The sequence below is a fragment of the Ceratina calcarata genome, unplaced genomic scaffold (assembly GCF_001652005.2).
Source record: "Ceratina calcarata isolate Rehan_Ccalc_2016 unplaced genomic scaffold, ASM165200v1 scaffold241, whole genome shotgun sequence".
In the NCBI taxonomy this organism is placed as follows: domain Eukaryota; kingdom Metazoa; phylum Arthropoda; class Insecta; order Hymenoptera; family Apidae; genus Ceratina; species Ceratina calcarata.
In genome coordinates this window covers 105005-120184 of record NW_017146051.1, presented here as the reverse complement: position 1 = coordinate 120184, position 15180 = coordinate 105005, and the positions used below count along the sequence as shown (strand labels likewise).

Sequence of the window (15180 nt, the reverse complement as noted above, 5' to 3'; positions counted from 1 at the left end):
TTGTACATCAGATATTCCTGTTGAGCATGTTATATTCAGAAAAACTATTATTATGATGATATAATTATGTTTAAACGATATGTAATACATTATTCAATTTATGACATGTCAAGCCTCTGAAGTAATGAAATAATTAATCCCCTGCTTTACAACATCGAGTTACGCTCGTGGCCTGAATTATATTTTAGGTATAACAAACACGCGTTGCGTCTATGGTACGATTTAATTTTAGTCGTGAATTCGATTTCGATTTACCATATCGGATGCTAGAAAGCAATTTATGATCTATTACGATATTTTAATAAATTGTAAACTTGTTTAATGAATAAAAGGTCTTAATTTTGATCCTTTGGAGATATGAAAAATTACTGGAAACTGTAACAAAATAACAATTTTTTAACCTTTTGTTTCAGAACGATCACTGACCTATCCAACGGCAAGAATAATAGGTGAGTTAATTTAAAAGTTACTAATGAACTTTTATGGAAACTGACAAAGCAAAAGCTTCCACTTTATTGAAATATTCTGCTGTGCAAACAAGCCAATCTTGTTGAAACCATTCATATTTTATATTATATCTTTTTATTGTTATGATTTTGAAAAACATTTAAATGCAACGGCGTGATTTAATTGTATTTCCGTGGCATGAAGATATTCTGCTCGTGTCGAATATCATGAGGGAAAAACTAAAAATATTTTGGCCTCTCCTCTATTGTATTGTTATAAATAAACTGTAGCTACCTTGGCAACGAGCGTTTCGGTTGGCTTTTGAGATGCCACCCACCTGTTCGTTATCGCATCGAACAAAAATCAGACTTGACTATGTGTTGTGTACTGCTTTTTGTTGGAAAACCTAACGACCGACCATCCCAGTGGAAAATCGAATATCGCTGATACTCCTATTAAAGTAGCTATGAACGTTCAACGACCGAATATTAGTCGTGAAAAATCTCGAGATTCCGTGTTCAAAAATCTACTATCGATCGTAAGCAATAAGTATGTAAATGTATATGCAAATGCGAATCAATTATTAGAGTTTTGTATAGATACTGTAACTATAGATGTGTTAAAAATATATTTTAATAAAATTAGAAGTATAAGAAATTATCAATGATGTTCGAAAGTATTATACCTATTTTTAGTCGTGAGAACAAATTAAAAATACAATTAAACATAAAATTCTGAAATTATGACATTGAATGAGCAGTCCATATTTAAATACTGATTCGAGCAGATCGATCTGCCATCAGCTGTTTTAAAATTAGAATACCCAAGTATGGGTACAGACAATGAGTAATGGCAAAATAGCAGTGAAACAGGTATCGGAGTCGACATACTTCATAGCATTCTGAATAAACTATGAATTTTTCTTATCGTTCCATATTTCTTTCGAGTTGCTTGTCCTGGGGCTTGAAACGCATCTTTGTTTTATTACACGGAAAACTTATGATTCTCGTTACATTTCTTACGGCTCTGCAATGAATATTTTCTATCCCGAGTTCTGATCTAAAGTGAATTTGACTCGGTATTTTTTAAAAAAACAACCTCGAAATTCAGCAAAATAAATTTCATTCGCGCTGCTCGCCTCGAGAAAATTATTTCAAACATTATTTCAAATTATTTAAAAGATAGCTTATATTTAGAGAGATTTTATCAGATCCAGTTGGTTTTCGGTTGGTATGTGTTCCACATGCAAGCGTCTCTGGAGTACAACCGAGCTTTAATACCGCGAGCATATGGTCGAGATGTCTTCGAGAGCGACACGGATTCTCGATGGTTAGGACGCGTTTACACGGCTGCGGCATTTTATTGCGAAACGCACTCGAAAATCCTCGAAGGGGGTCGGGAAGTCGATTGTAATAGGAGAACGCGCGCGAACGAACCCAAGTTGTGTCGCGAGTACAATCCGCATCTGTTCGCAACCGAATAAGCATATGTTCCCACGTCGAGTGTTTGGTCGCAACCAAGTGTTGTCAGTGTGGAATTTACACACCTGGAAGGGTACCAGAAAATTACGTTTCCGTTCCTCTCAACTTCAACTCATTCATTCTTAGTTTATTCTGACAATAATATTATTATCTTTTCTACATTCTGCTTCTACAGTCGCATTTATCTTCTTTGTAGATATTATATTTGTAAAATAAAATTACACATTTACGCTATATGAATTATTATTACTTGCATAAGTTTTACGTAATCTTCAAATAGTATTAATCTATAAATTTATTACAAACAATCTCATGTATTAATTTACAAATATTATTATTATTATTATTATTATTATTATTATATCTCGCTGGTAAATTTGTGTTAGTGGTATCACGTTCGCTCAAGAATATCTTCCAAAGACGGAACGTACGATGTTGAGGATATACATAGGTGTCATCGTTTCATCCGGTTCTGTCTTATCTTTTCACCCTGCGGGCCGAGGTTGGCTCGTCTTTGTTTCATCCTTCCTTGCTTCCTTCCTTCCTCGGAGGCCGCAGCGCCCTAGGGCTGCACGTTGCAGCTTACAGTGGCCGCTGTTTGTCTTCAGCCGTGAGCTTTTGTGTTTGCGCAAGCTCTGCCATATCCGCGCACAGAGGAGCACCAGGAGCGGCAGGCTGATTCGAGCCGGGCGTGTTGCGCCGCGGCCAGACTCTCCCGTCGGATGTCCTCTATTTATTTAGTTTTTACTGCCAGCCCCGTGCACCCGGCAAGATGCTTAATTACCGTAAGCCCGCACATCGTTGCCCGCCCTTTAAAAATATTTCCTCAAGGAGAAACTGCGTCAGGATTTTCTCACTCAGGTGGAGCAGAAGAGGACTGGTTTTTTCCTCGGGTCTTGCGGTTTCCCCTGTGCCAGTAAATCATATTCTCCGCTTCTTTGACCGATGGAATACGTTCCTTTATTTTTAATTTACAACAATTACGAAACTACTTATAAATCTATTTCGATTGACTGAAGATAATGTTCATTATCTAATTACATAATAACTGCTCTGAATAATTCAAAGTCCAAATAGTTCAAGTCGATGTGTAAACAAAATATATCGCATAACATGAACTGAATGTTCATTTAACCAGATAATTTGCAAATTAACATTATTAAAATCATTTTATAATTGCGCGGGGAAGAGTCAAAACACGATTGAAAACTACTAAATTGATTAAAAATATAGGTTTACGCCATTCGATTGTACGTTTTAATTTCTTCGAGATTCACGACGAAATTCGTTTTGTGACTGAAAGAAATGTATGAAATTATCAGAACCGCATTAAAAGGGAAGACAGTGGTCAAAATTAGCAAATTTTTGCACAGCTAACCCGCAACGCGTTGGAAAAAATTATGACGCGTTAAAAAGTGAACGGCAACAGACGAGACGACTGTTGGCGAGGATAGTTTTTGCAATTAGCGATATCATCTGCGTAATCCAACGCGTCGCGTCGATGACGCGCTCGGTAGTACGCGATCGTTGTTTATACTCGCCTTGCAAACGGTATCGCTCGGCAGCTGGCGTTTCGCCAAATTTCCACCCCCCTTTTTCCCACCATCTACGCGCCTATGTATGTATGTAGCTTTCTCTCCCACGCACCGAGATCGCCTGTATAGACGCCCAGGGCCAGACACGTTATCAAACGGTTTATATCGGTGTTTTGCAAAATTTGTGGCGCCACCGCTTGCGAGTGGAGTGGCCGAGTGAAGCGGATAACGAGGTGGCCCCCAGCTCCAGTGGATCGCGCCAAAAAGGTATCGGGACGATGTATTATCACGTTTAATCTATGCCCTTTCGCCCCGTTCCAGGGATTTCGCCTCCCCTATCCTCTACCCTTTTGCTAGCTACTGCACGGCCGCCTTCGAAACGGGCGATTATTCTTTAAAACATGATAAAAAGTGGAGCTTGGGATATCGCGTGACCGGGCAAAAATGTGGCCGTCGAGCTTGAAATCTAGCTGCTTCGGGGAAGAATTTTAAAAAGCCAAGAGGAGAATGAGAGAGTTAGCGAAAGAGTAGATAGTACTTACTACCACTGCCATTAAACCGATTCGTAGTTATATATAATCGGAATGAATCTTCCATATTAATTCCGAGAACTCTTTCAAACCATCTCACGGATCCCTTGCTCAAGTGTTTGCTCACCCCAACGAGCGAGATTAAGGATCGTGAACACGCGTCGCGACCCGATCTTGACGTACATCTTCCCTGGTCCCACATTCATTTCCAATACACGTTCGTCTCATTCCCATTAAATACTAATTAAGACGACCGTACCTTTTTCCGATTGGGAGCTAACTAGAATGGATTGAAAACCGATCACTGACAAACACTCAGCTCTTTATGCATTATTAAACGGATAATCTCGGATAAAACTGCATTATTGATTCGACGTCTTGTCCAAGTGGGACAGCGACGATTTTTAGAATCAAATTCCTGCGCGAGCTTTAATTATAAGCTACAACTTGCATTATAGATTGCATATGCGTTATACATTAATTACATTATTTGGTAATTGCATGGCAATAAGAAAGAATAAACTTTAAATAAACATCGTTGGTAGTTTAATTTAAATCAACGAATTAAAGATTTTCTCATCAATGGGCAAATATTCCTGTCACTTCATTTATTCCTAGAATATGCATGTAATTATGATTAGTATTTTCAGTATTCTGTACACTTGACAATCTTCATAATCAAGTTTTTTTTCCTGTTCCTTTGTCTCCGACCGTACTTGAATATTTATCCAAGTTAAACCGAGATGAATTTAATAAATACTTTATGATTTAATCGTGAGCTTGCGGATCAAGGGGAAATTACGTGCCTCAGGGATCGAATGAAGAAGGGCGAGCACACAACCGCGAAATGAAAAAGAAACGATACGAATACCATTTAAAAGGTTGATGAGGAATTCTGTAGAGTAATGAAAGACACACTGAAAATGAGCGAAGGCTGAAGTTATAGTATTGCTTAAGTGTAATTGCATTACGCACCAAATTAGAACAACTTTCCCAGAGTCTCGACTACTCCTGCTTTGGGTGAGTGATCTGATTAAATTCCTCAGGCTTAATCATCATGATTTAACTGTGCATAAAGTTAGTTCTCTGAGATTTTCAAGAACATATCTTACATTCGATCGTTATTCAATAATTACGTATCCAAATGATAATAAGAAATCCCTTCAGTAAAAAATTCCTGTAATGAATTTATTTGAGGCCAGCAACTCGTAATATTAAACGTCAGTCCTGCGTAGCCGATTCTTTAACCCGGGAACAGAACGCGGATGGCATCGCGTCGCGCCTGAACGCGAGCTGAGATCCCTTGAAGTTGAAACGATAATTTGCTCAGAGGCAAACGGCGCGACGCGACGCGACAGTTCCAGTTCCTCTTCTCGGTCACGAGACAATATCCTTTATCTCTGCACCGTTTCGCTGTTATCAAGAACGAACGTACGGGGTTATAACTGGCACGGGTCCCAAGATTCCGCGGGTAACGCCGGCCGAAAAAGAAAGGACCTGTGGTTCAAGAGATAATGTTAATATCCGGCTCGGTTTTCTAATTGCCAATTATTTCAGCTTACTCCGTTCTTTGTTCAGCGGCGTTACCCCGGTCACTACCGGTCGGGATTCCCCGAAGAATCTTCGAATACTCCCTACCTGCTCTGTGCTCCTTTATGCAACCGTCGAGAGGAACGGCATTCGTTATAGTGAAAGATATCGGAGAAAAGTAGTCCCCTCATCTGGAGAAATTTTCTCGGTTCAAGCCGTGAGTTGAAGATCAGATCTTCATTCGATGAGCTTTTCCCGCGAAACTATCGTATCGTGTTAACTTGGTTTCGCAAGCTCCTATTCGCTGCGAGTTGAATACACTAGATTTTAATTGCACATGTTTCGAAAAAAACGCGGTATTTCAAAATAAATTGTTGGATTAAGTATTTCTATGGTACATTAAAATGTCCTAAGTAATTTGTGCTTATGCGTAAAATTCCGAAGGCAAGAAGTGTAATTAACATCTGAAATCTTGATCATCTGAATCCACAATCTGTAGCAGAGTCCGTCAAAACGACGGCGTTCTTGGTTTTTCATTTCGGGTTAAAGCAAAACAGCAGCCTTCGTTTACGGAAACCGCAGTAAGAGCTGCGCGGTTTTTTCCTCGGTCCTGTTGAACCAAGGAACCTGCGGACGTGCGATTTATTATCTTGCAGCAGAGAGACGTCCACTCGCGAACGAATTGCTCCCTCGTAAGTTTTTCGTAAGGCAATCGGCGAAAAAAGCTGGACTATAGATTTCGCGATCGGTGAGACAATGCAATTAATGACTAGACAGAAAACTTTTTCACTTGCGCACCTTTTTTAAACTTTCCCTCTGAAATAATGCATTTACGTCAATAATTCAAATCACAATACCTTCTAAAAAGTATAGGTAAAAGGAAAGCGAGGACAAAAGAGAAGGCAAAAATATGTATATAGGTTCTTGTACAAATGTTACAATAGAAATTATGAAACAGAATTACTGCAATCAGTATACAGGAACAGTTATCATTAAGTTTAAACATCAAATATGTTGATAAAGCAAATATCTTTCGTTTTCTACATGTTCTCTCGTGTCGTCTTGTTTGTTGCACCCACAATACGAAGTTACCTACATAAAAATAACAAGACTAGAGAAACTAGGACAAAGCGGAACTTTTTCCTGCATCTCATTTGGTGCTCTGGCTCAGCGGCAACTATGCAAAACATAAATTGCCGGAAAACTTCTTGTTGCGCCGAGCCAGCTGAAAGCCTTTTAATCTTAAAAGTCTTGCCTGCATGCACACATACAAGTATGACCTAATTTCAATGAATCACATGTGCGAGCGGAACTTTCTATGTGTACGCTTCTGTATACCGTTCAATATTATCGATAATTTGAGTCTAACTCTTCGACGAAGCGTTTCGCTATTACTGGATGTTGTGTACATGATGGATTTTAGGTGCTTCCGTAATTAATAATGGAGTGGATTCAGATACAGGGATTGCACAGCCGAACCAATTGGTCCTTCTCGTTCTATCCATTTAGCATTGAGCAGCATATACACATAGTCTGAAGCTCTGGCTTCTCGGCTAGAGAGAGGCGGTGCATGCATAGTTCGAATTAGATTTACATCACAAATGGTAGTCGACGTGCGGGGCAGGAGACTGTTGTACTTAAGACGTTAGTCTGCAATTATACGTTGACTCACTTGCTTTGCTATTACTAAGACACGTGTGTATACTTCAAGTTATGTTGGGATTTTAATTTGTTAAATCAATAAATACATTTGCTATTGTTGAAACCGCTTAATTACATTGCACTCAAATGATTACACTGCGAATGATTGATCGTTTCCGATATTAATCGATGCTTTCTATTAACACCTTTCATACAGTATCAATTAACTACTATCTACCAAATATTAGGGTATGAATTTATGTCAATTAAACATTGAAACATGCAAACATTGAATTTTCCCAATATATACCTTTTATTGCAATTTGTCGGCTATTACTCGTAGTCATAATAAGTACTACATCGTGGAAATGTTGGTTGGAAGTTTATGTCTATGTCTATTTTATAAATATATTTGAGATTGTTCTCCAGAATAAATGACAACCTTTTCACTTCTACTGTTGCAATTTTAGAAAGATTTTTTGTTACTTTTCGTGTTACTTTCTATTGATTAGGTTTCAGTTGTGTGACAAACTGTAAATTCTTATCCAATTAAGTTGAGTTGATGAAGAAAGTCGTGGTTATCAGGGAGGAAGTCAAATTCTTTCACGCCAATCAGATCTTTCTTCCTGTTCAGGAAAACTTCGAACGAGGCTCGAGAAAAAGTTTATTGATGAAGGTAATGGAACTTTCAAAGTAGGTCGACCGAAGTATATAAATAAATGTCACATAATATTTCCGAAGTGCTTTTGAGAACATCATTGAAAGCTGAAAGTTCAACGACATTATTCTATAGCATTGCAAAATGAATGCACAGGCAGGTTTTTGTCGAAGCATAAATTAATTACAGCTTTATCAAATAATCGATGAACCGCGATATAACTCTGAAAAAGGAGGTGCCATCTGAAGAGTATATACGTAATATAGATTTCAGTTTGAGTTTCAATTCAAAGATTCGATTCTGAATTCGATTCGAACTTCTAAACAAGGCATTCATAGATAATTGAGATATCTGGCATTCGAGATTTAGTCCAGGTACAACTAACCCAGTCCTCAAGACAAACGAGAAGCCAAGACGAATGCGAATAGCATTCAGTTCAACGGGAATTGCTTTCTCGTGTCACTGCGCTAACGACGGGCAAACAAACGAATGAGAACACGCCTCACGCGTTCACAAATATTTTCCACACGACTCCGGTCGTACGTATTAAGAACGATGAACGGTGATTACAGGCGCACGATCGAGTTAGGGGACCCGACGCTGTTTAATCCCGCGGAACAACCGCAATCGGATTTCGCGGCAACGATTATGCCGTGTCCGGACCGCAAAGGCGCTTTGCCCCTGAACGCATCCGCAGTCACGTTGAATTTCGTACCGACAAGTGGGGCGAAGACACGTGAAGCATCATTCACGGAACTGACGAGCGAGTTACGTTAATGACGGTGTTTTGCCGTCAGCCCTGCGTGCATCCGTTTCACGTGTGTGTATATATATACATATACACGTACGTATGTACGTAGCCGGACAAGAAACCGTAGCCAACTGCGAGGATAATTATGCGGCAGTTTCCAATTATGAGTAAGACCAAACCGAAACACACCTCCTTTTCTTCTAACTTCCATACTGGAAGTCACTGTTCTTGTTCGAGAAGCACAATCTTGATTGTATCCTATTCTGTTCGTAATAGTTAAAGCAGATTTCCTTTGAGCAAATCGGGGCTTCCAGCGGATAAGGTTGAGTACTATCGTTTAATAGAATTTTACGTCGAAGCTATTTACTCGAATTAAGTTAACTGATTTTTTATGTATAGTATTTTCTTCAGATTGAGTTGAATGCAGTTACTGGTTAAACTAGATAATTGTACATCAGCTGCCCTTAATAGGCTAATTAAACGCTGAACTAGTGCAAACGTCTAATAGTAATACCATAATTTGAAAGCGATTTAGTATAATGCATAGTTGAGTCATGGGGCAGGTACACTTTAAACGCATTGTATCTTCTACACAATAACCTTCTCGTCGAAAATGTTCCTAGTAAATCAACAACGAACCCGGGTCCCTTTGCTTCATTAAGCAAAGTGTAGCGAGTTCGCGAGCTCGATAAAATCGAACAACTTCCCATCGACATTAACAAGCACCACCATCAACGGTCGCAATCGTTCATCCATCCACTATCGTCAATTCGGAAGCGCATGCATTTCTCGCACGATAACCTTTGTCGTGAATTTTATAAAAGCAAAACCGGGTCGAATAAACAGCCTCAACCCGGATTCATTCGTGTACAAATATTCGCCGATGAGATCCACCGTAGATCGAGTTCTTTTACCGTCGCGTTCACTACCGATCGAACAATGCCCGGAATGTGGAACGTGCGCAGATTAAACTTCTGATTGCGATGTTTAATTTTCCGATTTTTGAATTTGTCTCCATTCAAAGGCATCCAAATGGAAGAGACCCGTCTTTGATTCGAATCATTGAAGGGCTCGCGTACCTGTGGTATTCAAACCTTATTATGTACATTTTACTACTAAGTAGGTTCTTTCAGTCAGACGCGCGGCATATCTACATAGACCGTGGGTATGTACATTAGGTCAAGTATCGCGTATGATGGTCAGTAAAAATGAAAGAGAAACGCCAAGAAAGAAGTTCTTCACGTCTCAAATTTCGAGGATGCAAATTCTAATGTTCCGCAAGAGACTGTTTTTTCAAGGTTGTTCTTTTTCATCGAAAATATATAATATCGCCTTCGCATTTGCTTAAGTCCCTGTTTCCTATAAAAAACAGGAACTGGAAACGTGAGATTGACAGGGGTAGCAAATGCTTAAGACGATCTTAAGAATAAGCAACTACCCTGAATACCGCCCTATGTGTATACATGTATTATTTCAAATAATAAATCATTTTGATAACCACCGGGTTGATAGAGCATGTCCATTAAAGGGAAAAATTGGGTCCAACAAGAAGGTTGGGATAAAATCAATTGTAAATCAAATCGTGGGTGGAACCCATAAATCTGGTTTCAGGCAGACCTGGCGTTGGTGGGGAGCCGTGGGTCCCGGCGTAACTTTATTCCCGATTTTATTTCGTCAACATGGTTCCGCCTCGCGTTTCATTTGCCAGCGAACTTCATCCGCAGGCAAATTCCCAGCGTCAATTTCGATTTCCGCTTATTTCCAGGGGTAATGAGTGTGGGCTCTCTGCCCTCCGCCGGCAAGTTCCAACCTCAAAATTGTCTCTAACCGCGATCGAGTTCCAGCTGCGACGACTGTTCGCGAGAATCCTGGTTTTCGCGTTCCCTACGCGGAGCTGAAAAAGTTTTAACGCTGCTCGCTATTTATCTTTTTTATTTAAAATATCTCACTCGTGAATTAATGAGTTGATTGCTAAGGCTGAATTATTAAAATCATTTTCAATTAATTGATAATATAAAAAATTATTAGTAATTTACGTTCATAAATTGAACTGCAAATTATTTAAAATTGCATTTCCATGATTATATTAATATTAATTAAGAAGAATGTGACAGAGCAATAAGAAGGCCATAGCATCTCCGGCTGGCACGGCGCGCAGTGAGAGAAACAAAATCCATATTTTATCACGGACGAAATTAACTACTTCAACGAATTCGTATTAAACTTAACCCATTTCAGACGACAAATTACTGATATTTCATGATTTCGTATTAAACAATAAGTCATAACTGAGACGAGTATAATCAGTACTGAAATGGCCCTTTTCCAGCAGATAGGCGCTTCAATGGTAAAAAGTTTAATTCATAGAATACTATACAGATTAAAAGTTCGTATGAAAACGTAACTCGTTCCATAATGGATTATATAGTTTCGATAAGTTTTTGAACACTGTTGAGGATGACACAGTTTTAATTCTCATGGAAAATCCTATCTACTGGAACAGGGACTTATTTAATCCCGCCGCTTCAAGCTTAACAAGGGCACAAGTGCAACCCGTACACCGTAGGAGGTTTTGTTGCTTTCATAAACTCGTCCGGGTCTCATCCCCGAGCTCGATAGGTCATAGGTTTTAAAAGTACTTTCCCTAAAGAAGCTTTACTAAATTTTTGTAATAAAGCAGATGCGATACTCATTTACGTTGTGGTTGATATCATTATGGTTGAAATGATACTTGATTCCGTATTATCAGTTTCAAAATAGCAATTACAAATCTGGTTCATTCATTAATTAAACTTAACCGCTCATAAATTAATATACTATTTATATATATAAATCTTCTAAGAAGTTCTGTCTTCTTAGAATTTAGTATCTTCGAAGTTGAATTAGAACTAACTTCCGTGTCTCAAGAATATGTTTGGAATTATTAAGACACGCAAACAAGTAACCTCTAGTGTACATACTAATGAAGTTTGCTATTTCAATAATGTTGTAATGTCTCGTAATGAAATTCTTTACAGAAGAATTCTATCAATGTTCTATATATATAACTGAAAATTGTATTATCAGACGGTTTTGAAAAGTACCTACAGTGTTTGAAGCATTTTCGATAGTCTGACGAAAAATATTTCGATAGTCTGACGAAAAAGAAAAGTTAGTTTTCAGTGTTGTACAAATTGCATCAGGTCGATTTCGTCATTATGTGACATTTTATTAGCATTAATGAAATTCTTTACAGAAGAATTCTATCAATGTTCTATATATATAACTGAAAATTGTATTATCAGACGGTTTTGAAAAGTACCTACAGTGTTTGAAGCATTTTCGATAGTCTGACGAAAAATATTTCGATAGTCTGACGAAAAAGAAAAGTTAGTTTTCAGTGTTGTACAAATTGCATCAGGTCGATTTCGTCATTATGTGACATTTTATTAGCACGTAGATGTAAGACAAGACGGAATTCGGCTGGTAGCGTGCGCGGCGTGACGCAGCCTCGTTTTGATCGCAGTAGTTTCGGTCGGTGTACGAACCGGCGACGTCTAATCCATATCCGAGACAGGGATGAAATTTACTACTTTAATAACATGGGTTACCGGGTGCAAAGCGCAGCCACATTCACGTTACGCTCTTATGCACAGGTAGCCGCGTGACTCGTGCAGTCACAACTTGTCCGACAGTCGGGAACGATTTTGCGTATTTAGGTCAAATTGTGGCCGTTGTTTGTTCGCTATGGCCTTAGATCCCACCCCGCGAAACAGAAGCCCGGTACTGGTAAAGTAGCACCGTCTATTTAACTGGCTAGGGTAGTTACGTGACTTTTTTAATATGCATCGGTAAAATTTTGACATTCTTTGCTCTGTCTTATCGATAACCAGGCAAAAATAGTGTAAAATATTTACAAGGCCACAATTTTTGTCTTGAGAATATTTTTCGATTCTCAGGTATTGTCTACTATTGACGAACACAGGAGACGAAGTGTTAATCTGCCAATCGGTATCGAGCTCCCTGAATCGATTTTTGGAAAGGGAACCGCACGTCAGCGGTGATGAATTTAGGACTATATTATATAATGGACTATGTAATAATAATATAATAAAGCATAATAATAATAAAGCACACAAACTCTCCAAGGTGCTTTTACCTGTTTTAACCACGTCGTACTTTTCTCTCGGATTTCATACATCCTCTTTTTTGTCGATACCAATCAGATTATCCACACAAAACTAAAATCAAATTTAGCTCAAGAATATGTAATGTACTCTTAAAAGTTACATTGATGGAACGTTCCAAACTTAGATACTAAAACCTGATAATAAAGTGTACAGGCACGAATATCCACAGTGATCTGGCGGTCCCTTCAAATATTAAAATACGTAATGAATTAAAAGCTTTCAAAATATCCGTGATATTAAATTAATGTCATGCTAAATGTTAGAAAATAATTTTTAAATCTCGGAACCCTTTTTGTTAATTAACTTTTCAACGAAGGAACTCCTAAACTCGAAAATGTTGTTTCTTTTTAAAGTTATTTCAGACGCGATCAAAATAAGTTATGAATGAAAAGAAGGCTTCCCGGAAATGAAGTCCAGCCAGAATTTACAATCAGTAATTTCGGACACGTCATGGCGTTCAGAAAGATCGCTTGAGTCGATAGAAGTATGATGTAGGAGCATCAACGAGAAAGGATAGAAACCTATAACGTTTTTTGGTTTCACGTGTTATATCATCGTAATTTATCTCCATCCAGGAATAATATCTTCGATAAATCTATCAACATTAACTCATACTCGAAATCCAATAAGAACTTCGAAAGCGACGTTCAATACTCGTTGGATATCCGACCAAGAAAGACAGTTAACAATTCACTCCGTATCCACCCATACATTTTCAATTCTATGCTCCCCGAATCCACTCCGGTTCCAATCGATCTCACGAGACGGTCTACCGAGGAAGATAAATGAAAAAGTGGGTGGTGAGGCGCGTCCTCCCGGCGCGGCGTGGAGTCCCTAATACACACGCATAAATTGCGGGGGTGCAGATTGGACCGAAGGTAACCGCTCCTTTATTTTCTTTACCTGAAACGGCGACGCGGGCGAAAAGAAAGGAAAAAAAAAAAAGGAAAGGAAAGGCAAAGCGAGCCATGGGGGTGGAAGAAACGCGATGCGAGGGCCGGGGGTTGGAGTGAGGTAAGGTTAGGGTGGATCCTGGATACATAACGCAACGGATGGACAGGCAAGCTAAGGCTAGATAGGTAAGGCTATACTCGAAAGCTAAACTACTTTGCCCGGAGCGAGGCGGGGGTTACGGAGGCTTGAGTGCTAGCCGCTTGTTCTGTAATCCAATAGAGACCCTAAGACCTTTCCCAACCCACCTACACCGGCCCATGTGTACGTGTACACATCTATTCCCGTGTGCACGTAAGCTACTACACACGCCAGATATCTATGGAAATTTCAATATGACGCGGACCAACGTCACGTCGACTCTATTCGCTTTTTCCGTTGGATCACGCGACGAACGGGTAAAAACAATTCGGAACTGGTGAACGAGGTCTACGATGAAATGTGAGACAATAGTAATGCCTTTATCCTTCTGAATTCGCATACCTACTGGGTAACATAATTTAATCTTTCTGAAAGTGATGTCGAAGTGTATGTACAAAACTTTTAAGTGCGTTTACATGTGAGAAAAAATATTTTTCCTACACCCCCGATGCATCACTCTTCTTAAACGCAATACCCTCTAACGCTTCGCGCATTCCGCTATAATCACTCACACAAACAGAACAAGTAACCCACCCTTTATTTCCTAACGCATTTGCAAACAGACACGCCTCCACCGCAGCCGTGTTTCCACGCGGCAAACACGTAAACAAAAACACCAAACCGGGGAAAAAAAGGAATCGAATCAACAGTACGGAAACACGAGGCGAAGAAGGGCTCGACGAATCTCCATTCTCGGTTTGCGGGCAGTGCAAAACATGCTCTTAGCGCGGGACATCAATTTATAAATGGCACAATTTCATTAAGCACGCAAATAACGGAGGCGGAGGGTAGGTCGAGAGCGCCGAGTTCGCCAAAATCAGAGTACCGTTCCCGTTCGCTAAACAAATGATCCGACGCTTCGCGAGTTGTCCTGCGACTAATCTCGCTCGAGGACGCTCCCTAAACGCGGCCACGAGGATGCGAGGCGTTTTAGTGATAAATAACGTTACATTTGTAAGGTCGTTCAGCGAGAGGAATGCCACGTGCGGCCGCTACAAAAGAGATAATAACTCTTTAATGCTTGCATTCCGCATAAATCTTCGCGCAGCTCCCTTCCCTTCTAGAGAATGTTCAAATAATTCGCCCATTATCACAATCTGTAGGAGAAAACGTATATTTATCGCGATTCCTGACCTTTTGACCCGTATAATAATATTTTTTGTCGTAGTTACACGTATTTTCAACTCAAATTCTCGTTTCGAACAGTTCCCACCTTTATCTCGTGCAATATACGATGGGTAATATGAATCTAATGTGTAGGAGGGTCGTTCGTGAAATGCTTTTGAACATTTCGTTAATGCATTTTAAATATACAATAATCTTACTATTATATAAAGAGAAAACGT

The 15180-nt window shown here is 39.4% G+C and overlaps 1 protein-coding gene across 1 annotated transcript in view; it reads left to right on the top strand.

The window, feature by feature from the left end:
* The first annotated feature begins 414 nt into the window (after positions 1-414).
* Positions 415-15180, top strand: part of LOC108622774 (uncharacterized) — an 85395-nt gene continuing 70629 nt past the window's right edge. Inside the window, exon 1 of the mRNA XM_026811726.1 lies at positions 415-449. The gene's annotated coding sequence lies outside the window, so the exon portion shown is untranslated. The remainder of the gene's footprint in view (positions 450-15180) is intronic.